Raw genomic sequence first — 27,775 nt, 5'->3', positions numbered from 1 at the left:
AAAGCTCTTGGGGAAATATTAAAGAACTCAAAGAAAAAAAAATCATTAAATTGACCTCTTATTTGATGTGTTTGGTCAGTTCTTTCAGAGATTTTTATGACTGAAGAATGCATAAGTAAATGAACTAAAAAAGAATTATTAGCTTTTAAAAAGACCTCAAAATGCAAAATGCAAAAATTGTAAAAAATACAGGAAAGTCGCTTTATTATATCAAGTGGCTTAGCAGTTGACATCTATATAACCAAAAATATTGTAAATACTGAATACCGACTTAGTCAAAAGTGGCAAAACAACTGTTTTAGAATGATAGGGGAGAGTCCCATGTACACCTGAGAGAGGGCTGTGGGAGGGATGGGGGTAAATATTGTCTGTAGTAAAAAATCAAATAATAAGGTCTAACATTTTTAAATAAAGAAATATTTTGCTATTTAGACAAATGGAGAGGAATACCAGAAGCAAAAGCAAAAAAAGTTCACATTGAGAAGTGGAACTCAAGGATGGAGAATGTATGATAGATGGACCACTTGCTTTACTTGAAACCTCTGTACATAGTTTAATTCAAACAAAATTTAAACGCATGGCTTAATGTATCCAAGAAGAAATATAAAACTTAAAACTCTATTAACCTTCAAAGGCTTCTGGCCTCTTCATGTAATAGTGGCTCTTCCATCAATGGCATAATTTCTGCCAGTTCTGCCAGAGAAAATCAAGTCTTGTGTGGTCCCTTACCTGGAACCCCACCTGCCTCTCTCCTGGGGGTTCTTCCAAGTTTAACTCTTGAAAAACCAGGTCATTCATTTATACAGTAATACACTACATTGCTTTGGTCATCAATTTGAGCAGCACAGGCAATGCTCTTGATGTGCATTAAGTTTGCAACTCTAAATATTCACTGTGCCTTTCACCCCTTTTCACGTAGACTTCTGATGAAGTCTCAGAGCCACCGATGCAAGCCCAGATCATTAGAACTGGGTGCCTCAGTCTGAGAGAGCATCTTATTCTTACCTAAGGAGGCACATGTCCTCAAGTCTGCTCTCAGCAGGGGAATCTTTGGAATTTACCCCTCACTAACAAGGAAGGGTTCCAGCTAGCAAGTTGTAAACCTCATCAATATGTCTTTTAAGCCCTTCCAACCCATACACTATACAGAGAACAATCCACTGTGGCCAAGAAGAACCAAACCCACAAGCAAAAAATAAATCATTAGTACACAAAAAATTCTGCGAATACAAGATCGGTTTGACAACCCTTTGAAATAATCATGCTTTAGTACTCACAAGAATGTGTGACAAAAATACATTTCACAATATTGCAATGAACTATTTTAAATTTTATCTAAACTTGGTGAGCTCTTGAGAGGTTTTTACACCTGTGGTAATTTGCCTCCTCATAAACATGTCTGGATTGCAGCACGTCTTGGCTTCTACTTAGTTTTCTCTTAGTATGGGACCCAACCAGAACTAAAAATTCCTTAGAAATCTCATGATGAAGTTTGTTTTCAGAAAGTTTCAAAGTGAATTACAATTGTATAAGCAGCTTTTAAGAATCTCAGTGAGAGCAAGATGAAAACTTTTCCCAAGTGTGACCGCAGATGTAATTCCAACAATTGTTCTAATGCACCCAAACCCATTGTTACCTCTTTAGTCTTTGCAGAATCTAGACCTAAGCCATAGAGCACATTTCTCTCTGACTACAAACATCAGCTGTCCACTTGTGGAGGCTGATTTATGTCAGTCAAGACAGAAGCCACAAGGAAGCCAAAGTCACCATTTGTTTGCTGAAGTCTGGTACCATCTGGTGAATTTCCAGGAATTTAGGAACATTCTGTCTCTACTCAATGACACTAGACCACAGTGACCATTCGTGGGGGTCCAAAAGTAAAGCACATCTATGCCCAAGGAGGGAAAATGCCCCAACTCAAAGAGTTTACTCCTCTTTACACTCTTATGCCTGAGGAGAGATTCTAAGCTCATTATCTATTTAAAAGATGCAGACAACTTAGCTTGATATAAAAGTGAGTTGTTACCCAATTAACTGTCATAGAGGGTTGCTCTCCTTGTCAAACAAGCTCTCAGGGCTGCTGAAACAAATGACATTATAACTAGATCATAGTTAAGGAAAGACATAAGCATGTTAAGGAATAGGTCATCTCATCAGTCAGAAAGTGTATGCCAAGGAGAAAGCAAGAAGAAAGGCAAATAGGGTCTAATCAAAGTGATGATTTTTTTCAAAGGGATTTTCATAAGAATCAGTGGCCAGAAGAAAATTCTCAAATAGAATATTAACTTTCCATGACTCATGGCAAAAGAAATTGGGAGCACAACTAGCCAACAAGAGGAAATATTTCCTACAAGATATCCAACAAAACATGACTGATCACTTGACTTTTAACCATATTTTTGTACTGATTTATATTTTTTGGGTTTAAGAGATGGGGCCATTTGTCCAAAGAAATAAATTATTCTTAGAAAATATTCCAAAGGAGATGTTATGTCATATCAGATTTTGACAACTGAAGCCCCCACATAATAAATCACACACACACACACACACACACACACACACACACACACAAAGAACATTGGGTCTCTAATAGAATAAATCACGTCATAATGAAGTTGAGTTCACAAGCTTTTCTAGTTATTTCTGTACCTTCAGCTAGCAAATGTTTACTGAATGAATGAATGAATGAATGAGTGAGTGAATAAATCTATTATGCTGTCTATAGCAATGACTAACAATATTAATAGTCTCTTATCTTAATTTCAACACTTCAGCCCTAGGAGGTTAGATTTAGAATTGATGGCAGATCACAATCTTAGCCATGTTAGACCAGGGGCAATCCTAAGGATATTCTCACCTTGCTCACCTCTGAAGAAGAATGTACCTAAGGCCAGAAGAAACTCAGAGAGATGACTAATTTTCCAAAATCTATAAAAGATTTTTCATCCTGATTTACGAATTCACTGGCACCTGTGACTAACAGTTTGCTCTAAAGCAAAATTCAGCATAAGGCAGGTCCATCTTGAACTCTATCCAAAGGGGTTTAATTACTGAATCACACACAAAAAATCTTGTTATAAAATGGATTTACCCAAAAGGCAGCCAGATGGCCTACTTCCAATGCATTAGTGAGGATAAAAAGAATGACAAACATGTTGTTTCCCCCCTAAGATGTTTGTTGTGTTGCTTAGAGGAGTCAAAACCCAGGTAATAAGAGGAAGTTGATGCCTGAGAAAGGAGATGAAATCCTGCATCAGCAACTGAATAGAATCCTTTGACTGGGGTCTCAGCAGATACTGGGGGAAGACCATTCCTCTAGACCAGGATCACTGTTTCCAGAAAATGTGGGTGCTACTTGCCTCCATAAGCAACTGTATCTTAGGAACAGAAATTTTAATTGACTGAAACCCACTGTGTGAAACTTAGAATGGAAATTGGGTTCTCCACCTCCGCAGCACCTTTATTTTGGGCTATGAAGCTTTGGAAGGACAGCAGGGAGTATAAACTGGCTATTGGTTGTCTCCTGTATTATTCATTTATGTGGAAAAAAAGGAGGGGGGGGGAGGAACAAAAAGAAAAAAAAAACCTTCCTGGTTCTGAAGAAGTTACACAAAAGATAACAGCACTGTTAGAGGGAGGTGTGCGTGTTAGCTTATGAAGTAAATGGACCTTTTGTACATTTCGTGATGAAAGGAAGAGCAGTTGTCACCTGTCATCTCTGAGAAGAATGTCACCCATGAGAATTGCACCATCCCTCTGTACTGTGTAGCTTTATCCAACTCTGCAAAGGGATCTTCCAGAGGGCAGACACTGTGCTTTATTTACACTTGTTGCACCAGAGTCAACAGACTGCCTGGCACTTAGTAGGTTCTCAATAAATATTTGTGGAATGGAAAATCAGATGAACAAACGAAATAATGAATCCATCCTGTTTACACTTCTGCATTTTGTTAAGTTTATTTATTTATTTTGAGCGAGAGATCGAGCAAGAGCACACGAGTAGGGGAGGAGCAAAGAGGAAGAGAGAGAATCCCAAGCAGGCTACCAGTGCTAACAGCATGGAGCCTGATGCCAGGCTCGATCTCACGAACCCTGAGATCATGACCTGAGCCAAAATCAAGTGTCAGATGTTAACCGACTAAGCCTCCAAGGTGTTTAGTATACTAAGCCCTGTATACTTCTGTATTTTTTAAAAAACACAAAAGTACATAGGCAGAGCATATTACAGAATAGAAAAGAAAATGATTCGTAGGAAAGGATCTTTTTTTTTTTTTTTAATTTTTTTTTCAACGTTTTTTATTTATTTTTGGGACAGAGAGAGACAGAGCATGAACGGGGGAGGGGCAGAGAGAGAGGGAGACACAGAATCGGAAACAGGCTCCAGGCTCCGAGCCATCAGCCCAGAGCCTGACGCGGGGCTCGAACTCACAGACCGCAAGATCGTGACCTGGCTGAAGTCGGACGCTTAACCGACTGCGCCACCCAGGCGCCCCCGTAGGAAGGGATCTTAAAAAGCAGCAGGTTCAATGCCTTTATTTTAAAGATAAGGGAAACAAGACTTAGAGAAATTTAACATTTTATATTGACTAGAGATCTCAAGGTTTTGAAAAATACATATGGAATATGTGTGAATGCCACACTGTTTCAATCATATCCACAACTGCCCAGTTCTCTGATGACCCCCAACTCACTTCTGGGTTCCCTTCAAGTTTACTTGCCCAAAGAATGTAAACTAATTTAAAATTAGCTTCAGTAAAACCTAATTAAGTAAGCCGTATATGGAAATGGTTTCTAAAACACAAAAGGGCCTGGGAGAAATTGTACGTTAAAAGTGTGTCTTTTAGGTAGAAAAACTCACAGCGCTGCAGGTAGGTAGATAAGGATTCAAATTCGGGTGCCATTAACACTTTCTAGCCATGCAAACTTGGGAAAGTTAATCTTTGAAATTCAGTGTTCTGTTTTTTTTTTTTTTTTTTTTTAGTCAGTAAAGATTTGACATCTCATCTTTCAAAGTCATTACAAGAATTATATTAAATATTATATGCAAAAGCACATCAGTGCTTGAGGAAGCGAAGGAAAGGGGCAAGGTAAGGAGAGCTGGTTTTGCTTGGTGATCAAGCATGTCTATTAGATGATCTGAGTTAAAATCCTGATTCTCTTAGAGGCTGTGCAACTTTGGGCAAGCTACTTAGCTTCTCTGTTTTTACATCTGTAAATAAGAAATTATAATAGTACATACGTCACAGGATAGACTCAATGATATCATAGTGGTGACATGGTAGTGTTTGGGCTCAAAAAATTGAGAGTTTAGCTGCAGAAATACAGCAGGTGTATCTGAAGAGATGGTAAGTAAAGGGGAAGCATATCAGGGAAACAGGTAGTTAGTTGTACAGGGCCTTTAAAAGGAGTATCACCGGGGTCATGAAGATCTACTTATTCAAATATTTACCCAGGTATGTTCATTTTTATTTTCTAGCATCTTTCTAAAAAAAAGCTGAAATTCTTTTAATCTGATGTCTTGGACTTATTAGTTGTAATTTGCCTTATTTTGATTTTGAATTTAAAGCTAGTATTCAACCACTGGCCTTATGCATGTACTTAAAATTAGCTAGTGAAAACATAAAATATTTACATCTCCACCCTTGCCAAACTGACTACAGCTGAACCACCCTTCCCTTAATACTGAGGCTAAACAGATGAGGCTTGCCCTGTGCCCTGGAGGTTAGAGCTCTCAGGCTGCAGCAGAATAACAACATAAATGAGTTCCAAAATGGAAAATTCTCCACCCTCCTAGCAGAGTTCAAACTCAGGACCTGACGAAGTCAATGGATATCACTAATGGGAGCATTTATATCGCATCACAAGTTCTAACTTACCTTCTTCTTGAGATCAGAATCTCCTGGTAGTGATTGGAGTATCTGTACTTAAAAGGTAGGAAGAGGGGCACCTGGGTGGCTCAGTCGGTTGAGCGGCCGACTTCAGCTCAGGTCATGATCTCGAGGTCCGTGAGTTCAAGCCCCGCGTCGGGCTCTGTGCTGACAGCTCGGAGCCTGGAGCCTGTTTCAGATTCTGTGTGTCCTTCTCTCTCTGACCCTCCCCCATTCATGCTCTGTCTCTCTCTGTCCCAAAAATAAATAAAACTTAAAAAAAAAAAAAAAAAGGTAGGAAGAAAGGAAGTATCCAGCCACTGAGCTTGGCCGATGTGCCTGGTAGAGTGAAATACTATTGTCAAGTCAGTCCAGTCCTCTGTGTCTGGGCCCAACATGGGTTCCCGAATGAGATGGGTTAAATTATAAATTTCACTCCTGATCCTTTCCATTTCAGTCAGATGCTTTGCATTTTACTCTTATTACTCATCACATTTTACTAGTAAATGACGTTTTTCTTTTATATATTTTACACATAGTACAATGTACAGAGCTTATGTGTGGAGTTGGTTGAATGTTGACAAATGACACACTTATGTAATATCACCCACTCAAGATGTACAATTCCTTTACTCCCTGAAGGTTTCGTTTCTAGACAATCATCCTCACCCCTTCCTGGAACTTTATTTTATTATTATTTTTTAAATTAATGTTTATTTTTTGAAAGAGAGACAGAGAGACAGAATGCCAGCAAGGGAGGGGCAGAGAATGAGAGGGAGAAACAGAATCCAAAGCAGGATCCAGGCTCTGAGTTGTCAGCGCAGAGCCCCATGAGGGGCTCGAACTCACAGACCTCGAGATCAAGACCTAGGCTGAAGTCCGACGCTTAACCGACTAAGCCGCCTAGGAGCCCCGAAACTTTACTTTAAAGTTTTTATCACTTTAAATTAATTCTGCTTGAACTTGAACTTCTTATAAATATAATCATGCTGTATATACTCTTTCATGCTGTTTTCTTCTGCTCAGTATATTTTTGTGATTCATCCATGATGTTGAATGTATAAGTACTTTTGTTACTATTTTTTCATCAAATGAATATAACGCAAATTGGGTTCTATTTTTATCTTGATAGACACTTGATTGTTTACAGTTATTGGCTGTTATAAATACATATACCACAGGCATGAATGTACAAGTTTCTGTCAAATATATGTTTTCATATATCTTGGGTAAACACAAAGGAGTAGAATTGCTAGCCTATAAGGTAGGTAGGTAAGTTTATCAGGATCTACTAAACTGGCTAAACCACTTTACAATTCTACTAGATGTCTGAGAGTTGATTTGTTCCATATCACCACCAACATTTGGTATTGCCTATCTCTTTTGCTTTAGCAATTCTAGTGAGTGCAGGAAAGTTGCATTTCTTCAACGACTAATGATGAACATCTTCTCATATACTTATTGACCGTTCATGTATCTTTTTTCATTAAGTGTCCTTTGCCCACCTTTTTGTGGTTTATACTTTTAAGTTTATACTTTTGTGGTTTATACTTTTAAGTTTGTGGTTTATACAGTTAAGACCTTTTGTATACATGGTGGATTAATGCATTGTAAATGTTTTCTTCAAGTGTATCACTTGTCTTTTCATTTGTAACAGTGTCTTTTCACAAACAAACAATGTCTTTTCACATTTTTAAATGTTTGTTTATTTATTTTTGAGAGAGAGAGAGAGAGTGAGGGGCAGAGAGAGGGAGACAGAGAATCCCAAGCAGGCTCTGCACTGTCAGCGCAGAGTCCGATGCAGGGCTTAAACCCATGAACCATGAGAAGGTGACCTGAGCTGAAACCAAGAGTTGAACGCTTAACTGACCTAGCCACCCAGGCGCCCTCACAAATGAAAGTTTTTATCAATTTTGATGAAGTCCAATTGTCAATTATTATATTGTATTGTATAATTGTATTAAAACTATGTAGTATTTAATTATAAAGCACATCGTATTCTATTGTATATTTATAATTGGTTGACAATTGATGCATTATATTATATATGTTTGTCCTCTCTAAGACCTCTCTGCCTACCTCAAGGTCATGAAGATATTCTCATATATTTACTCCTATAAGCTTTGCAGCTTTAGCTTTTATGTTAAGGTCCATGGTCTATCTTCAATTAATTTTTCTGTATGCTGTGTAATACACAGTTTGTATATTTTGTTATGGCAGCCTGAACAGACTAAGACAGCCCCTACCCTATTCACCAGGCACTAGACACATTAACCTCCTTTTAGTTCAAGTTCAGCTAATCCCTCTCAGCTTCAGGACTTGCTGTTCCTCCTCCCCAGAATTAGTTTCCAACTCTTTCCATCCTTTAGATCTCAATTCATATCTTATATACTCTAAGAACTCTCCTTGAATAACCTTATCTGAAAAAGACTTCCCCAGTTACTCTCTACCTAACCACCCAGCTTATATTTTTCACGGCACTTTTTTTCATCTGTATTCATTTATTTATTTACTTACCGACTTGCTTACTCACTGTCACTCATCACCACTCCCCAACCCACACACAATCAGTCCCTTCTGAGCAAGGAACCACATATTCACCAGTTTACTGCCAGCTTGTAGCATGCCTGACTCACTGCCGGGATTCAATAAATATTTTTTGAGTGAAGAAATAAATGACCAGTTAATGAAGATTCTGTGATCAAATTAAATTCTTGCTTTGATAATTCAGTTTATTGGTAGACTTTATTGAGTGGCAACATAACATTGAAAAGAAAAGGATTAGGATATATTTTTTTAAAGGGGCAGATTCTAATCTGCCAGTGATTTCCATATGACTTTGCATAAGTCATTTACCCTCCTGGTTATTTTAAAATGGGTTTAATAAGGGTGCCTGGGTGGCTCAGTTGGTTAAGCGTCCGACTTCGGCTCAGGTTATGATCTCACCACTCGTGAGTTCGAGCCCCGCGTTGGGCTCTGTGCTGACAGCTCAGAGCCTGGAGCCTATTTCAGATTCTGTGTCTCCCTCTCTCTCTGACCCTCCCCCGTTCATGCTCTGTCTCCCTCTGTCTCAAAAGTAAATAAACGTTAAAAAAAAATTTAAAAAAATTAAATGGGTTTAATAATATTTATCCTACCTGCATGAAAGAGTAATTCTGAAACTTGAGTAGGGTTCTGTATTTAATTGAGTTTATATATTTATTGTAAAATACTTTATAAACATGAGGCATTGCTTCCTGTTAAGTACCAGACACCTTAGGGAAGAGAAATAATTTGAAATATACTCTCTTTGGCATTGAAAACTGCATTCCCCAATATTGTAGCCTCTAGCCACATGTAGCTATTTACATTTAAATTAATGAAAATTAAATAAAATTGAAATTTTAGTTCCTCAGTTACACGAGACACTTTTCAAGTGCTCAGTAGCTAAATATGTCTAGAGAGTATTCTGCTGCATAGCACAGATATAGACTTTGTCCATCATGGCAGAGAGTCGTATTGGAAAGCTTCTGTCCAGAACTTACAAGTTATTTTAGGAGACAAAATAAATATCCTTGAAATAACCTGAAAACAACCAACATGATATGTTAGCATCTACAAAGTAATATTCTAAAAAATAAAATAATATCATATAAAATAAAATACTAAGGAAGGATACAAGACAAGGAGAGTGGGGGAGAAGTCAGGGTGTGGCAGGTGGATTCAAAAAGGCTTCCCTGGAAAATATGATTTTGAAATGTCTCCTTAAGGAGGTAAATCGGGAAAAGGACAGATGGACTTCATGGCGGGGGGGGGGAAGAGAAGGCATTTCAGGAAGAGAGACACCAAGACAGAGATTAGTATATGTGACATGTGAGTTTCTAAACTAGTCCAAAGATCAGCAGGCATTTATTTATACACTAAACACTTATTTCCTGGTACTAGTGTTAAGTGGTAGGAATTAAGAGTACACAGACGCATAATATATAGTTTCTGTCTATGTGCTATAAGAAAGAGAAGACTACCAAAAAGGCCTCTAACATGCAAGTCCAAGTAAGTGTTATATAATTGTTATAAAGGTTCTAAGGAGTTGTGCACTTTTTACCGGTGAGGGGTTCCTGGAAAGGGTGCCAAATGAACAGAACTTGGAAGAACAAGTAAGATTTGGGGAAACATGAGTGATTTCAAGGGAAAATAATGGAGAGAAGAAGAAGAAGAAGAGGGGCGAATTCACCAGGCTCTGGATGGTCCAGCTGAATGGAGCCTAAATGCATACATATGAGAACTGAGAGAAATCTGGAAAATATAAACCTGAGGATATAATGGTTAAAAAGATTCAATTCCTAGCCTTATACCTTGCAAGTAATTAGGAATCTCAATGCAGAATGATAGGTCCTCTGCTGAAGAAAATACAGGTGCTCTGGAAGCATAGGGGGAAGGAGTGTCCAGCCAAGCCTTTGGGGCCAGTGGAGTTTACATTTAGAAAGTGTTCTGACGGATGATATTGGAAAGTTGAGTAGGGGCTAACCAGGCAAAGGATAGAACATAATACTCAACAAAGACAAAAATGTTTGCAGATTCAAGAAGGGAGGGATGTGTTGCATTGAAGTATATTTCAGTGGGTTCAAGGCAAGAGGTTTAGTTAGAGAGACATGCTGGAGAGGAAAGCAAGAACCAGGTCATAAGAGCCACTGCAATCCATTTCCAGTTGTTCATACTCAGAAAATATTTGGGGGAACCTGGGTGCCTCAGTCAGTTGAGAATCTGATTCTTGATATCTTCTCAGGTCGTGATCCCAGAGTCATGGGATCAAGCCCCACATCAGGCTCCACACTGAGCATGGAGCCTGCTTAAGATTCTCACTTTTTCTCTCTCTCTGCCCCTCTCCTCTACTCACACACTTTCTCTAAAAAAAGGAAAAAAAAAGAAAAAAAAAGAAAATTAAAGAAAATATTTAAAGATTTTTGTCAAGGATGAGTCTAAATCAGAGTTTCACTCAGTCCCCCCTCCCTTTCTCCATAGCTCCTGCTATCTCTCTCCCTTACTGCAATGTGGATTGGAGAGAAAGGAGACCAGGAAGCCAGCCAGGAGGCTATTTTAGCATCTTTGGATGAAAGGCAATGGTGGTCTAAATGTAGGGAGTCATCATGGGATAGAGAGAGGTGAAACACGGGCTACAGATATTTAAGTAGTATAATAACAGGACTTGACCATTGATTGAATTTGAAGGGAAGAGCATTTCCCCTTTTGATTTCTGGCTTAGGCAAAATGTGGGAGGTTCTGTTTTGGACATGTTGAGTACAAGTTGAGTCTGAACTATCCAAATGATTGGTATGGGACAGTGGGCAAAACGAGTCTGGAGTAAGAGAGACCTCACTGGAGATAATGACTTAAAATTCTATGGCACATTGACAACGCTATAAGAGCTTCCAGAAAGAATATGGCTCAAGTATTTTCTAAGTAGATTAGCTTTTTAAAGATGGATCAACTCAATTTTCTTGTGTTGTGGTAATTACCATGCCATTTCTTGAAGTAGTTGTTTTCATTTCTTGTCATTTACCTCCCCTATATATATATTTAAAAAAAAATCTAAAATAATCTTCTGCATGAAAATCTCAAAACGCCTATCATAATCTCAATCCTTCCATTTAACTGTTTATTTTTCTTGGGATATTCCTAGAAACCTACTGATACTTCAATGTTGAAATATCAAGCTTGATCTTAGTTTTGTAAAGTAATTACAGTTTGAGGAGGAAAGATATTGTCAAACACCTACTCTTTGAAATACCCCTTTTAAGATGTTCTTTTCTGGGGTGCCTGAGTGGCTCAGTCGGTTAAGCATCTGACTTTGACTCAGGTCATGATCTTGCAGCTTGTGAGTTCGAGCCCTGCGTCGGGCCCCGTGCCCAGTAGCTCAGAGCATGGATCCTGCTTTGGATTCTGTGTCTCCCTCTCTCTGCCTCTTCCCCAGCTCCCTTTCTCTCTCTCTCTCTCTCTCTCTCTCTCTCAAAAATAAACATTTAAAAAATTTAGAAAATATAAAGATATTCTTTTCTGTGACTTACATGATTTCCATGTGTGCAAGAAGAGTTTCTTGATCACGCACAGTGTTTTTGCTTCAATGCAGATTAGGATTCCACAGATATCTTAATTTGGAAATTTGCATCCAATACAAAGTAGCATATGGAGTGAAAAAAAAGTGGAAGTAAAAGTTCTAAAATCACATTAATCCCTCTATGATTATGAGGTGCTTTTCCTTCTTTAAATTTTTTGTGTGTTTTTATGATTTGTAAGCATTATTTTACATCATTAAAAAATAAATATTATTCATACGGTGGCTTCACTATCTTACTGCATCGTATGTGTACAAAATATTAGCGTTGGTATTGTTTTTCATGCTTTGAATTGTATTATCCAGCATTCCTTTAAATGTCTTCATTACCCATAGACTCATTTTAATTTTATTGTAAGCAAAATGTAGTCCAGGTACAGATGGTATAAGATGACTTAATAAGTAGGGAAAAATCTTCAGCAATCTGGTTCTATATCCATCATGAGACTGTAGCATTAAAAATGGTCTTTATCATACAGATAATGCTGAGGGAACCGATCGATGGCTGTACAAGTTGCCACTACCTGGCAACTTCGCATATGGGGCTGGGGATAATTATTACCATTTTATACTTTTTAACAAGTCGATTCAATTGACCTTTCTATTTCCAGACTCACTATAACTGGCGAATCAATATTATCAACAGTAATTAAAACTGCCAGCAATATGAAAGAGATCAGCCTGATAAATTGTATACAATTAAACTCTTATTTAAGTGGTTTTCTAAAATTATCACAAACGAAGGAACGAAGGATGAGAACCACATTTTCTTTTTTTTTTCAATATATGAAATTTATTGTCAAATTGGTTTCCATACAACACCCAGTGCTCATCCTAAAAGGTGCCCTCCTCAATACCCATCACCCACCCTCCCCTCCCTCCCACCCCCCCTCAACCCTCAGTTTGTTCTCAGTTTTTAACAGTCTCTTATGCTTTGGCTCTCTCCCACTCTAACCTCTTTTTTTTTTTCCTTCCCCTCCCCCATGGGTTTCTGTTAAGTTTCTCAGGATCCACATAAGAGTGAAACCATATGGTATCTGTCTTTCTCTGTATGGCTTATTTCACTTAGCATCACACTCTCCAGTTCCATCCACGTTGCTACAAAAGGCCATATTTCATTCTTTCTCATTTGCACCATAGTACTCCATTGTGTATATAAACCACAATTTCTTTATCCATTCATCAGTTGATGGACATTTAGGCTCTTTCCATAATTTGGCTATTGTTGAGAGTGCTGCTATAAACATTGGGGTACAAGTGCCCCTATGCATCAGTACTTCTGTATCCCTTGGGTAAATTCCTAGCAGTGCTACTGCTGGGTCATAGGGTAGGTCTATTTTTAATTTTCTGAGGAACCTCCACACTGCTTTCCAGAGTGGCTGCACCAGTTTGCATTCCCACCAACAGTGCAAGAGGGGAGAACCACATTTTCTAAAAGCGTAGCACATGCTCTACACTGGCTAGAAAAAAAGTAATTCTGAGCACTCTTCTATTTGTCTCTCTGTAATCAAATGTTAACGTATTTGTTTTGAGAACTAAAACTAAGCATCCCCTACATACTCTATGCTTCATGGAAGTTTTAAAAAAGCAGGAGAATAACGAAAAGAAAGAAAGAAATGCTCTAGGCACTCATCAGTAGTGTCAGGGAGAATAGTGTTCAACGAAGTATATCTTCCGTTTTAAAATAATCAACTGGTTGATTACAAACTGCTCTGCGCATAGAACAAAAGTCTCCTATAAGAGTTACTTAATAGTAGTTATAGGAAGACACATGAAAATTCAGATTTTATTATTTTTGTATTTAAAGTATTTTTTAACATTTATTTATTATTGAGAGAGCATGAGCATGGGAGGGACAGAGAGAGGGGCAGTCACAGAACCTGAAACAGGGTCCAGGCTCTGAGCTGTCAGCACAGAGCCTGACGCTGGGCTTGAACTCACAAACCACAAGATTATGACTTGAGCCGAAGTCAGACACTTAACCAGCTGAGCCACCCAGGCGCCCCGAAAATTGAGATTTTAAAAGGGCATATTATTTATTTACTTTCAGTAAAAATATTATAGTAATGCTTCTGTTGATTCACTAAGGCAATGGGAAGAAATGGAGTAATTATTGTATATAATACCTAAAACAATCTCATTTATTTCATTTCATTCATACTAGCTTAATATTTTGTTTTGTTTTTTTCTCTAATATAATAAGGTGTCAAATAACATAATTTCCTGTATATTAGTCATAGCCCTCTTTCTTTTTCCAAATAAAGTGTTGGTGGCCAGATGCATAACCTACCAGAGTCCTGTTAATGTCTTCCCCTGGAACATTTCAGAGACAGATGTGCTGGCTGGTTTCTGGTTAAGTTTAGTAGTTCCTTAAGGAGAAAATTATTTGTTTTAAAAAATGAGTTAGAAGCAGTTCATCGCAAGGGCACAAATAAAAATCATTTCATCTCAAATACATCTCCAACTTCAAGTGATTCTAAACATGGAAGATTACTTTTTTCATATGCAAATGTATCTAGTGTTTTTTTAATTTTATCTCCATCTTTAGAAATTGTGGCTAACAAATATAATATTCTTCTCACGAGCATATGATTCTTTGTACATTTTTGTTCATTTTGACGTTACCTAATAAAGAGTACATGGTAGGTTAGAGCCTGAAAACCTACCTATAGAGAGGAGTGTAGAAAGCCAGAGGGGAAAGGGCAACATTAAAGCCTTCTGCTGAGACATCCTTTCTGACAAGAGCCTGAGACAGAACACTCTTGAACAGCTACTTCTTCTTGAGCAAGTGATTAATGTTGTTGGCAGAAAGACATGACCACAACATATAGCTCAGCAACTCAGTCTCCTGTACCAGATTTATGAAGCCTGGGTCAATATAAATTGTTTTAAGAGAGCTCACAACCTTGTAATTCACTAGGGGACAATGATGGAAAGGAAAACATGGCCTTGGTGTTGTCTTTGCTCACCATTTTCATTGGCAGATGTATAATTGAGTAAAAAACTATCTTGGCATTTAATGAGCAGGTAAAATATGAAGAATAGCTCTCTTTGAATCCCATCTTTAATCTTCAGTGATAGCTCAGGCATTAGAGACAAAGGTGAGTTTAAAAGGGGCAGAGTTGACACGCTATTCCATTAGAGGATTCATCAACCAAGTTCACTGGTTGAATTGAGGTATTTATTTTTGTGTTTTTACATTTCGAGTAAAAGAATTCTTTTAAAGCATGCACATGTTGGGAAGATATTTTGCATATGAAAACCATGCCTTTCAAAAGTACATAATTGAACAATTCAACATAATACAAAAAGTTCCTGACTTTGAAGTTTATTTTAAAGTCAAATGGAAACAACCATCTACACTATTATCTTCATGTAATATATATCCACCTAGATGATTTTTAAAGGACCTTTCAGGCCATTAGACTAAAATAACAAAATAAGTCATAAGCACAGCATCACAAGCTTATTATCACCCCATTGTCATCTAAAGGGCTCATTCCTTTTATTACATCTATTTCTCATATTATCCTCTTTTAAAAAAGCATTCATACTTAAGCAAAATTGTTGTCATCAATAAAAGCATTGTCTGAATTACATAGTTCTTTAAGTGTGGTGTTCACTCTTTAAAGTTACTCTATGGAACCAACTCAGAAAGGGCAGTCATTCATTTTTTTGAGAGGCACATCCTGGATCCTGAATGAGATGAACAGTATTTAATTTCAGTTGTAGTTATAGAAGGGAAAGGAGGAAATGGATGAGTCTCCAAGAAGATGTCCAAGTGAAAATCAAAATGGAAAGTTGGTAAATAACTGTGGTCATATCAACTTAGATTGGTTTACAGCATGTCACATGATTTTGCTACTCTATTTACTAAATGCATTTCTGAAAGTTAGTTTAATTTTTTTTTAACTTTTTAGTTTAGTTTGAGAGACAGAGAGAGCAGAAGAGGGGCAGAGAGAGAGGGAGAGAGAGAATCCAAGGCAGGCTCTGTGCTGTCAGCTCAGAGCCTGATGCGGGCTTGAACTCATGAACCATGAGATCATGACCTGAGCCTAAACCAAGAATCAGACACTTAACCAACTGAGCCAACCAGCGTCAGTTTAAATTTTAGTAAGACTATGCTGTACAACCTAAAAGTAAAGTAAAATAAAATCAATATTTTCTATAGTTTTATTTGTTTGATGAAAAAGCTAGATATCTGAGAACAAATGTCAGGGTGAATTTATCTTTCATCTGAATTGTGTAGCAAGAATATTACATATGTCATAATCTGAGTACTACCAAAGGATCCTTGTGGAACTGCATTTCCAACACAGCATGTCTGGACGGTATGTATGTCTCGAATTCATACTGTCAATCACTTTTTCAGAGGAAAGTACCAACAGTCCTTATTAAAGTAAGAAAACAATTCATTGACATAGTAATACCTCATTACAAATTAGTTTATGAGATTAGCTAAATAGTAAGATGATAGTGATAATATTAGCTAACACCTGTGATAGTTGAGGACACAGGGCATAAAAGGTTGGGGGCACAGTGAGGCCACATAGTATCAATGGTGTTGCAAAATGGAGAATATTCTTCCCACATACACACCCACAAAGAGAACTGTAATGCCTCACAGTCTTGCTGAGAATCAGTGATATATAGACTGAGATGGAAAAAACATATTTGTGCATACACAAATATATATACGTATACATATATGCACACACACTTATAGAGGGATATGCACATATACATATACGCACACACACATGCATAACAGGTTTATATAAATGTGAATATAGCCGAGACATTAGTGATAATATGAACTAAAAGAACAATAGTGTCCTAAAATCTAAGGCAAAGGATACCAATATGAAATCTACAGGGTTAAGTTCTAAGTACACTTTTCATAAAATTATATTTAATTAGGTTCAAACAGGTATATCTCATTTAGAACTTTTTTCAAGTTTTGCCATTCTTTTCAGTCATTTCATTATCATTAAGTATTATTTATTGAGGAAATGCATGATTGTTTATTAAGGGATTGAAGTAATTATTATTTATTGAGTGCTCACAATATGCCAGGGACGGCTGGCAGAGCGTAAAGGGACACTGTCCTACCCTTGAAGAATTCATCAGATAAAGAGGAAAGACAGATGCACTTGGCCTTAGCCTTTAATGAGGTTATCGGTGCTTATGTTACACGAAGAGGATGTTCATGCATATGAGCGTGTGTGTATTCAGTCAAACAGTATGCCACTGACTTGACTATTTCATTTCATCACCAATTAATTCATAGAGGTTTGGCCCTCAGAAAGTTGAGATGAAAGTCACATATCATGTTGGAAATTAGTACTATTATTGGCCTTGTATAATTAGGAAAGGGTCCCTGATGGTGTTTGGTTCCTTAAAATCATCAAGTACAAATGCTTTTAAACATAATAACAATAAAATAAAATACTATAATAGATACTTGTATATATACCAGTGAGAATAAACATATGTTAATGTTTTATTATTATATTAGTTAACATCTATTGTATTTATTTATTGTATTATTGTATTATTTATTTATTTACTTATTTATTGTGTTTATTATGTGTCAAGAATGAGGCTTGACATAATTACCTCACAGAACCTCCCACTCCTTTCCATTTCGTGCCGACCAGAGGTACCTACACTGATGTATATCATTCCCCTAAGGGTTTTTGTACTTTTATTCTGTCTATATTTATCCATAACATAACATATACTATTGGTTTGTTTGCTTTAAAAATTTATACAAATTTTACCATATGACAGATACCTTTAGGTAAGTTACTTTTTTCACTCAATGTTCTATTCTTGGGATTTCTCCATATTGATACATTTATTTTAACAATATGAATGCTCCATGGCTATTCACCCTGTGGTCCACAAAAAAAGCATTAGATGATTTCCACTTTTTCATAAGCATTGGTCCCCAATAAACATTTGCACCCAAAACTCCATTTCACCATCTGCTTCTTAGAAACCAGCCTGTATAGCTCAGGCAGGTAGTTCCAGGCAGTGTTTTGTGATAGGTTTTTGATTCCTAAAACAGATATCCAGACTTTTATGATGCTTATAAGCCCTACCCATTCTTATCCTTCTTATCTCAGTGACTCCCTCAATTTCCTGCTATTTCTAGAAGCTCTATTTTCACCTTCTCACCTTTTTTTCCCCACCACATAAAAAGACAAAGAAAGGCCCACGTCCCATTCATGACAAGGCTTCTATGTGCATTCTGGATCTTATTCTGCTCTTTGGGGACTCGGGTCTGGTATCGCATGACTTCCTTCTCTACTGGCTTCCCCACACCTAGGTCAATAAATAAATTGAAGTCACCTTGTTTTAGAAGGAAGCAGTAACAAAAATATAATCTCTTTTGATCTACGAAGTCCAATATCTGACCTTTCCAGCCAACCTCCCCATTAACTTCTTATCCCACTGAAATCTGGCTTTTACAACCACTAGTTCACTGAAATTATTTTTATCAAGGTCCCTAGTGACCACTTGATTACCAAATCCAATGGATATTTTTCAGTCCTTGCCCTACTTAACTTTCTTCAGGACTTTCAAAAGTTAATCCATTTTTGGAATTTTATTAACATTGTAAGTATTTCAAGTACACAAATGTCTCAAATATAAAAATTCACATAATAAATATAACAGACACTCATTACTTATCATTTGGATTAAACGAATACAGACATTTTGCCATATTTTTAACTATATTAATAAATATATAAAACATAAGGGATGCCTAAAAATCCCCATCCTTTCCCTGTTTCTTCCTCTCCAGGAGTAACTTATAACCTAAAGTCATTTTGTATTATATCCACTTCTTCCTTTTCCAAATATTATGATTCATTAACACATCACTCTTTCTTGGTTCTCTCACACAATTTGACTATCAGTTTTTACAATCACTTTTGGGCTCTACTTCCATCCATATATTCCTGCTACAGGTATTCCCTGACAGTCTATTGAAAATTGCCATTTATATATTTCACAAAGGCAAGTGGGTGGAACCAGAACTAAGTTCATTGTTCCCCCACAATAATTAGAGTGAAGCCTCCTGCTGGAATAAATAAGCTTGTTTGTCCCCTATATTAGTGCAGTAATTTTAAAATATGTCCACAAATTTTTTGACACTCTCCCCTTCAAAAGGTGGAGCCTAATTCCCTCCCATTGACTATGAGCTGGACTTAATGACTCCATTCTAACGAATAGGATAAGGCAGAAACTATGGTACACAGCTTCCAAAACTAGGTCATTAGAAGGCATTGTGTCCTCTCTCTCTCTCTGTCTCTCTCTCTCTCTCTCTCTCATCTCTCCTCTCACACTTGCTCTGGGGTGAAACCTTCTAAGTCATAGGGACACTACTCATGGAACTCTGTCAAGAGGTTCATATGTCTATGAACTGAGGTCTTCTGTCAAGAGCCACTTGAGTGAGTTATCTTAGAAATAATTTTTGGTCCAAGTCAAACCTTTCCACACTAATGACTCTTGTAAGTCAAAGGGGCCAGAGTCAGAAACCTGTGGGATGTCTTGATTCCCCAACTCCTTCACCCCATACAGGTAATCAGTCACAAATCTTGCTGATTCTAGCCCCATAATAATTTTTTTCCAATACATTTTACTTTCTTTCTCTTCTGTCATTACAGGCTAAGACCATGGCAACAATCTCCCACTGACAGCCCCACAAACTTTGCACACTCTGATCCATTCTCCTGCATAACTTGTCAAACTCCACATCTGATTATATCTCTCTTTTGCTTAAAAATAAATTCTAACTAACAAAATAGTCCTGATTAGTCCATTACCAAACAATTATCTTCTAAGCACTTTAAAATAGGGGGCAGGGAATGGTTAGACATGACATTGGAGTCTTTGAGTAACTTTTCTAAGCTCATCTCATGACATTTTCCTCACTTCAAATTACAGATTTCAGCCATGCTAAACTTTTATAATTTCCCGCCAAGTGGACCATGTTCTCTTTTGCTTCATTAATACTATATATGTCTCTCTGCTCCTCCTTCATCTGTACTCTTTACCTACTGAGTCTCATTTAAAGCACCACCTTCCCCAAGAAGTTTTTTCTGAGCACCTAGTCGGTATTTGTCCACTCTCCTATAACCCCCTATGCACAAATATCTATCACTTTCTTTTCTCTGCCACTGGACCCTTTTGGAATTAGAAGCTTAACTATGCTTGCGTACATAGTAGATGTCCTCTGAAAGATTTTTTTGAGGCAGGGGTGGGGCAGGGGGAGAGGGAGAGAGGGAATCTTAAACAGGCTCCATGCCCAGTGCAGAGCTCCACAAAGGAGGGCTTGATCTCATGACCATGAGATCATGACCTGAGCCAAAATAGAGATTTGGATGCTTAACTGACTGAGCCACCCAGGCACCCCCCCAAAAGATATTTTTAAATGACCAAATGCATGTATGGATGAAGCAAGTCAAATTGAAAATTTAGTTTCTCAGTCTTTCTAGCTATATTTCAAATGCTCACATATGGCTAGTGGCTACTCTACTGTACAGTGTAGATTTACAGAAGATTTCCATTATCTCACAGAGTTCTATTGGACAGTGCAACCTAAGATTAGATTAACTAGAACAGGAATATTTAAGACGAGAAAGGGAAAACTAATGATAGCTAGTAAGAAATAGGAGAATAAAGAAAGGAGGAAATTGGTTATGATTTCTAGATGTCATGATTAGTTGATGAGTTGACAGACATAGGAAATGCCAAGCTATGCAGAGGCCAAGATGAGAGATTATTCGTGCCGTTGCTGTGGTAGTTGTTGAGTGTGAGATGACAGTTGTACATCCTGGTGGATATTTCCTGTGTCACTGTCCAAAGTTAATATAAAAAACTCTGTTCTACAACTTGCCTTTATAACAGGAGATCCTTCATTAAACATTTTCCTGTTTCTCCTGTTTAATTTAGAGAACCATCCCCAAACAATGCTGGATTCTCACTGTCCTTATGATGTCCTATGTTTAGAATAAATGAGTTTTGTGAAAATCACCAAATTGCGTTGTTTCTCCATTCAGAAATATATATTTTTTCCTGTGTATTAAATTTAACCATTTAAAAAGTTCACAATGGTATCATGGGGTAAATGTATAGAAATTTATCAAGCATTTGAACTTTTTTAAAAATTGCCCACAAAGACATCAAAGGACTTTAAAATTTTCTCCTAGAATGATACAACACTAACTCCTACTTTAAAACACTGACATACTGCTCCTTAAATGCTTCAATACACTACTCTGAGCAACTACATTTATCTTGTAAAAGGCATCAGGGGTTTATACAAATACATATTAAGTATGATAGATTGATTACCTTAGAATTCATATTTTGTCTATAATGGAACACAGCTGTTAGTACTTGCCCAGTAATTGACTGGTTAAATTTTCTGAATATAGAGAATTTCCCTATTCCATAGAAATAAACTTTGTTTTTAAGCCAAATCTCTGAGCAGGATGTTGAAGAAATCTGTGTCCTAAAATATCTTTGATATCTCATGCTCTAAATGTTTTAAAGAGCATTAAAAATTATACAAAATTCTGTCCAATTAATTAAATAAAACTGACTTACATTTTCCTTTTTATATATTAATCTCATATCACATAGGAATCAAAAGATGTTTTTGAAATAAGCCATTTAATTTTTCTTCCAGTTTGTATATCTAAGCCAGTCATGGGACATCACATTTCTTTAATTTCAGGTGCCCCCTCCCCCGCCCCCCACAACCTACTCCTCTATTTTCACGTGTGTTTTCCTTGTTAAACTTTATTTGCTGATAATTAGTTTATGTTCTTCTGACATTTACATTGTTTAGTGGGTTTTATTTTTATGGTATTTTTATATTTATTCCAAAATGTAAGCCTTTTTTTTTTGAACAGTGAATCTTTATATTTGACTTTTTAAAAAAAAATTATAATTTACGTAAAAAGTTTTCTAAACACTTAGTTCTGTTGATAGTTTCTTACATCTATGTAACTATCACCCAAAACAAAGTACTGATTCTCAAAGGTTTGCATACATTTAAAATCTGTGAGAGGGTTTATTAAATACAGATTCCTGGGTCCCTCCTTCTGAATTCCTGTTTCTATTTCAGTAGGTCTGGTGTGGGACCCAAGAATATGCATGTTCATCAAGTTCCCAGGTAGTACTTACATTGCTGGTCTGGACCACCCTTCAAGAGTGACCAGTTATACAGCATTGTATTCATACCCAACACATTCCTTCATTCTCTTTTCCAGTAAACCCAATACTCTGCACACTGCCTATCTAGCCAATTGCTGATTTCTCTCACTGTAGTTTAGTTTTGCCTATCCTTGGACATAATATAAAAGGAATGATTATTTTGTGTCTTCTTTCACTCAATATGAGCCACTGAATTTTTTAAGAAGTCAAACAGTCATTGTAACATATATGTTTGGTCTTCAGATATTTTGAATTTTTGATTTCTGTATTTTATCTTTCATTAATTGCTCATCTTTTTTTTTTTAAGTTTTTTTAAGGTTATTTTTGAGAAAGACAGAGACAGTGTGTGAGCAGGGGAGGGACGGAAAGAAGGAGACACAGAATCCGAAGCAGGCTCCAGGCTGCAGGCTCCCAGCTGTCAGCACAGAGCCTGACGTGGGGCTCGAACTCACCAGCTGTGAGATCATGATCTGAGCCAAAGTCGGTCACCCAACCGACTGAGCCACACATGTGCCCCACTGCTCATCTTTTATATTATTTGTATTTGATATGTTAAATTTTATTTTGATTTATGCTTTGCTATACTTATTTTATTTATTATATTTTTGTGTCATTGAATTAGACTTACTTTTACTTTCCGTTCTATTTTAATCTTTCTATGATAAAATGGAAACCACTGAATTTTAAGAAAGAATTTAAGTCATTTTAATTTGTGATTGTAAATTATATACTGGGTCTTCTGTCATTCTGGAACTTTAGTTTCCATAGTTTGTCTTTATTTTATGGTTATTTTATTGCTCCTTTTTATGATCTTCATATAAACAACTTTGTTTTGTTTAGCTTTATTTTTGTCTTCCTCAGTTATTTGGAAATAAATAATTTACTTTTAGCTCTATAAATGTCTACTTTTGAAATGACTTAAAAATTTTTTTTCAACATAAGTGATTCTAAACACCAAATTCAATAAATAATTTACACATTCTTATTCTCCCGTATGTAAAATCTCAACACAGGCTACCTGACCAGGTTCTGCGACTGCCCTTTGCTCTAGGTAAAAGAAGTGTGTTTTAACCATTCAGCAAACAACCAGTGTAATTTCTTTGTTTCTGCTCATGCTGCTCTATAAAAGTCTTTCTCTTCATGCACCTCTTTGGAGTTCCTTTCTACCTGTTGATTGGATGCTGCCTGATTCATGAATCGCTGAATAAAAGCCTATTTGGTCATTAGATTGTGGAAAATTTTCTTGCGACATAAGTTAGCAGATTAAGCGAGGTAAGTGATTTAGAGTGTAAAGTCTTTCAAGTTCATCATCATGGTTTTATCTTTTGTCTCTTTTTTCTTAATTTAAAAAGATTCTCTGTGTTTTCAATGTGACTAAATAAAGATTCTGCAGAATCTATTCTGATAATATTGTTTTTTGTTGATCTAGCTATTCAAATTTTAGTTTCTTTCTAGTTTTTACCTTAACTCACTTAATTTCCTCTTCATCTCTATTGTAGTCTTTGTATCTCACACTATTAACTTTTAATTTCATTCTTTCCTTTTATTATGGATATTTATAAATAGCTGCATCAGAGATTCCAATCCAAATGGCATTTTAAAATGGAAATATATCTGCTTTTGAGTAAAATTATAATTTCTTAAAAATAAAATTCAGTAGCATCACTCTTTTCTGTACATCAACTGCTATATTTAAATTTATGTATCTAAATCTTCATGTGCATTTATTATGTGATTTTAATAGTTTTTATAATGAAATCATAGTATAGCTACATATTATAACCTAGTATTTTTAAATAAGTATATATATGTGTATATATATATATATATATACGCATATACGCATATATATACTACACATTTCCCATGTGATCGAGTATTCTTCAATATATCATATGTACCAGAATTTAATTTATTGCTGCCCTATTATTGTTATTTAGTTGGGTTCCAATCCTTTATTATTATTGATTTGTTACAATATTTAATCATATGGTTATAATTTTGTCTTTAATTTTTTTTCTTTTTTTAGAAAACATAAAGCAAATTTATTTGATTCTAGAGAATGCACATACTAGTTGCCTTCCAGAAGAGTTATTTATTCTCAATAACAGTAGAACAATATATGACACTAGAAAACTACACACACATACTCACACACACACACACACACACACACACATTCTTTTTTTTAATGGTGCCAATTGGTGATTGACTCAATATCCTCTCGCAGTGTTCTTTAGCTTTGTAACAGGAAAATTGAAAGCAATAATTCAGAATTAGGGACTTGCTATGGTGGATGTGTGGCCAATGGCTATAGACAAAGAACAATACTGTTGAGCCTTTCAAAATTACTAGTAAAGAGGTGTTGGTTGGCATGAGGAAAACCAGAATTTTTCCACCTCAGTTTCAATAAATTGGATTGATCTGAAATTAAAACAAACATAAATTTTCAAATGCCATTATGCAGATCTGAGTAATTTTTAATTCAGTTTCATTCTCAAAGCATATGATATGAATTTAAATTGTTACTTGAAATAAATTTATTTCAAGGAAATATTTTCACAGGCCAAATTCTTAAATTCACTCTCTATGTTAGTGTGATAGACAGAATAATACTCCCCTCACCCAAAGATGTCCAGATCAAGTGATTATGTTACTTTACATGTCAAAAGGAACTTTTCAGGGGCGCCTGGGTGGCTTGGTCGGTTAAGCGTCCGACTTCGGCTCAGGTCACGATCTCATGGTCCGTGGGTTCGAGCCCCGTGTCGGGCTCTGTACCGACAGCTCAGAGCCTGGAGCCTGTTTCAGATTCTGTGTCTCCCTCTCTCTCTGCCCCTCCCCTGTTCATACTCTGTCTCTCTCTGTCTCAAAAATAAATAAACGTTAAAAAAAAATTTAAAAAAAAAAAAAAAAAGGAACTTTTCAGATGTGATTAAGATGAAGGTCCCTGAAATGAGATTATCCTGGGTTTTCTACCCAATCTAATCATTCCTTAAAAGTGGAAGAGAAAGGCAAAAGACTAGGTCTGAGACATGCAAAGTGAGGAAGTCTGACTTGCCGTGGTTGGCGTTGAAGGAGGAGGAAGGAAGCCACGAGCCAGTGGATGGGGTTGTCCCAAACAGAAACCCAGACACCTTAATCCTATAACCTTAAAGAAAGAGATTCTCCCTTTTGGCTCCATAAAAAATGCTGTCGGACTTCTGATCTACAGAACTGGAAGATGGTAAATTTGTGTTGTTTTAAGACATCAGAGTTATGGTAATTTGTTATATCAGCAATAAAAAAAACTATTAAAATTAGAGATAAGAAGCCTCGTAACATTCAAGAATCATGTTTCTATCTTTTTCACTGCTGTGAATCAGTGACCAACAAAGTGCCTTAGCATGTTGCCAGTAATCAGTAAATATCTATTGATTTAACTAATTAATCAAGCTCCATACATTGTTTTCATTATTTTGGCTTTTCTTAGTAGGAGAAATAGTCTCACTAGAGTTTAGAAGAGGAATAGAAATTAAATTCTGTTTTGTAACTAGCTTAAAAATTTAAACAAAACCCTGGCAAAAGAGTAATTTCTTATGTGATTAGCTAAATATAGCTTTCTATGAATGGGGAGGTTGGATCCTTCCAATGTAATGCTTGATCTCATTTTATTTGATTAGGCAAATTATGGAACGACAGCACGAAATGCATTGCTATACTATTGTTGGCTCCAAAATGTGAATCTCGTTATAGCAGTGGCCTTGAGGCCTTTTAGTGTTGAATGGAAATGAACAAGTTATACTAGTTCAAAAGAACGTTCACACACACACACATTAATTATACTCTTTTGTAGAGGAAAGCTTAACTCTTGGGCTACAATTAAAAAAAAAAAGAGAGGAAATGGCACATCTGTCAATTTATAAACATGATAAAAGTAGCCAAACAATATGAATGTTGCAGCAATTCCAAAAATGGAATTTCTGGGTGTGGAGGTTCAACTGAACTTGCTGTTGCTCTCAGGGGGTGGAGGTGAGGCATGGTGGTCACTAGTTCAGCCTTGCAACCTGTAGTTAAGCCTTGTGGCTGCTAGTTGAGGGTGGCTCCTCAAGTCACTGCCTCTTATTTCCACTGGATGGAAGATGGATGGAATCCAGCAGGAGAATCAGAGCTCACTGGCTGCTTCCATGGAGTGGGAAGGGGTTGAATGATGGAGGCACGGGGGCTTGGAACAGCAACTTCCCACTTGGCTCCCGTGTAAACACCAGGGTTGGGTGAGCGTGGCCTGTTTCTGTTGTTATTTGGTCGGATTTGACCAAGTATTGCCAGAAAAGCTTTCCGTTGGTAGGCCCCCTTTCCCATATCCTTTAGCTGGTTGAAAGAGGCTTTCTTTGGGGTTTTCTATGTCCTATTGGGGATTCCCAGCTGGAGATTGTTGGGGAAGCCTTTCCAGGGTAATGCAGTAAGAAAACCCAGGGACCTGCGTGTTATTCCTCGAGTTCTATGGCCTCTGCTTTCTTCTTTCCACCTTTCACGGGCTTCCTATGTTTTTGTTGTGTTATGTGCAGGAATTTTGGATTGCAATAGGGAGGACATGGGAGGAACTGGGAATACTCAGTCATGGAGGAACTGGAAGTCTGAATAATCAATTTCTAGCTCATTAACAAATATTCATTGAGAGCCTAGTATGTGCCAGGCACCCCGCTGTTCTGTTATATTTATGTTGCTAAGTGAGGAGGACTAAAGCAAAGAGGGAAGGAAGGAAACACTACAAACCCTTTACAGAACTCATGACCTGGAATTGTCTTGTTCAATGTCTGTCCCCAGTTGCCAGTAAGATTGCCGAGACCAGTTTGTCTTTCTCACTGCAATATCCCATCGCCCTGTACACAGACTGGCAGTAGGTAGGCATCACCAGTATTCATTAAATCAGCTAAATATGTGAATCCAAGGCGGTTTCCTCTCTGCCTGACTTTGCTCTTACCTTTGCTTTTAATCACTTGTAAAATGGCTGCGTTGGCTTCTGACCTCCTTGGTCAGTTTTTGGCAACAGAACCAACTCCCTGAATTTAGGCATGGTTTGTGTTAAACTGGGGGTCTTCACATTCCTGGCTACTAAGCACAACTAACTTTTCCTACCCCCAGGAGTCCACCCCAGACACATCATGCCGCCATTCTCCAGGAGCTATGGGAAAATTAGGGTGCTGAAGGATTGTGGTACCTGGCTTCATCCTCTGCAGCATTGTTCTTCACCTGATTTGTGTAGGTCAATTGGTAAAATGGAGGGGAAACATCGATGTCAAAGTAGAATAAATACCTGGAAGAGTTAATCATCGCAAGATAAAAACGCAAACTATAAATCGAGTTCAGTTTTCCATGGTGAAGGGTCACTTCACCATATGATCCTTGGAAATTAAAACCAAGACTGAATTAATTATCCTTTTACTGTCTTGGGTTTTCTTTCCCTTCTTGTTCAACATTAACTGCCTCTGAAATTATGTTAAAGCAATGATCTCTATCATAATGTCCTTCAGCTGGCCCTGAAAACAATTTCCTACAGAAACCTTCATTTTTCCTAGGAATCATGTCAACCTTCTTAACC

At 37.0% G+C, this 27,775-nt stretch overlaps 1 long non-coding RNA gene across 2 annotated transcripts in view; it reads left to right on the top strand.

Moving 5' to 3' along the window:
* LOC122218112 overlaps positions 1-27,775 on the top strand; it is a 70,257-nt gene that overhangs the window by 23,266 nt on the left and 19,216 nt on the right. For both annotated transcript variants that reach the window (XR_006201873.1, XR_006201872.1), the window contains exon 3: positions 4,985-5,090. This is a non-coding gene — a long non-coding RNA (uncharacterized LOC122218112). The remainder of the gene's footprint in view (positions 1-4,984; positions 5,091-27,775) is intronic.

Source organism: Panthera leo, chromosome B1, assembly GCF_018350215.1.
Source record: "Panthera leo isolate Ple1 chromosome B1, P.leo_Ple1_pat1.1, whole genome shotgun sequence".
In the NCBI taxonomy this organism is placed as follows: Eukaryota; Metazoa; Chordata; class Mammalia; order Carnivora; family Felidae; genus Panthera; species Panthera leo.
Note: the sequence above shows the minus strand (reverse complement) of the source record. Positions and strands in the feature narration are given on the sequence as shown.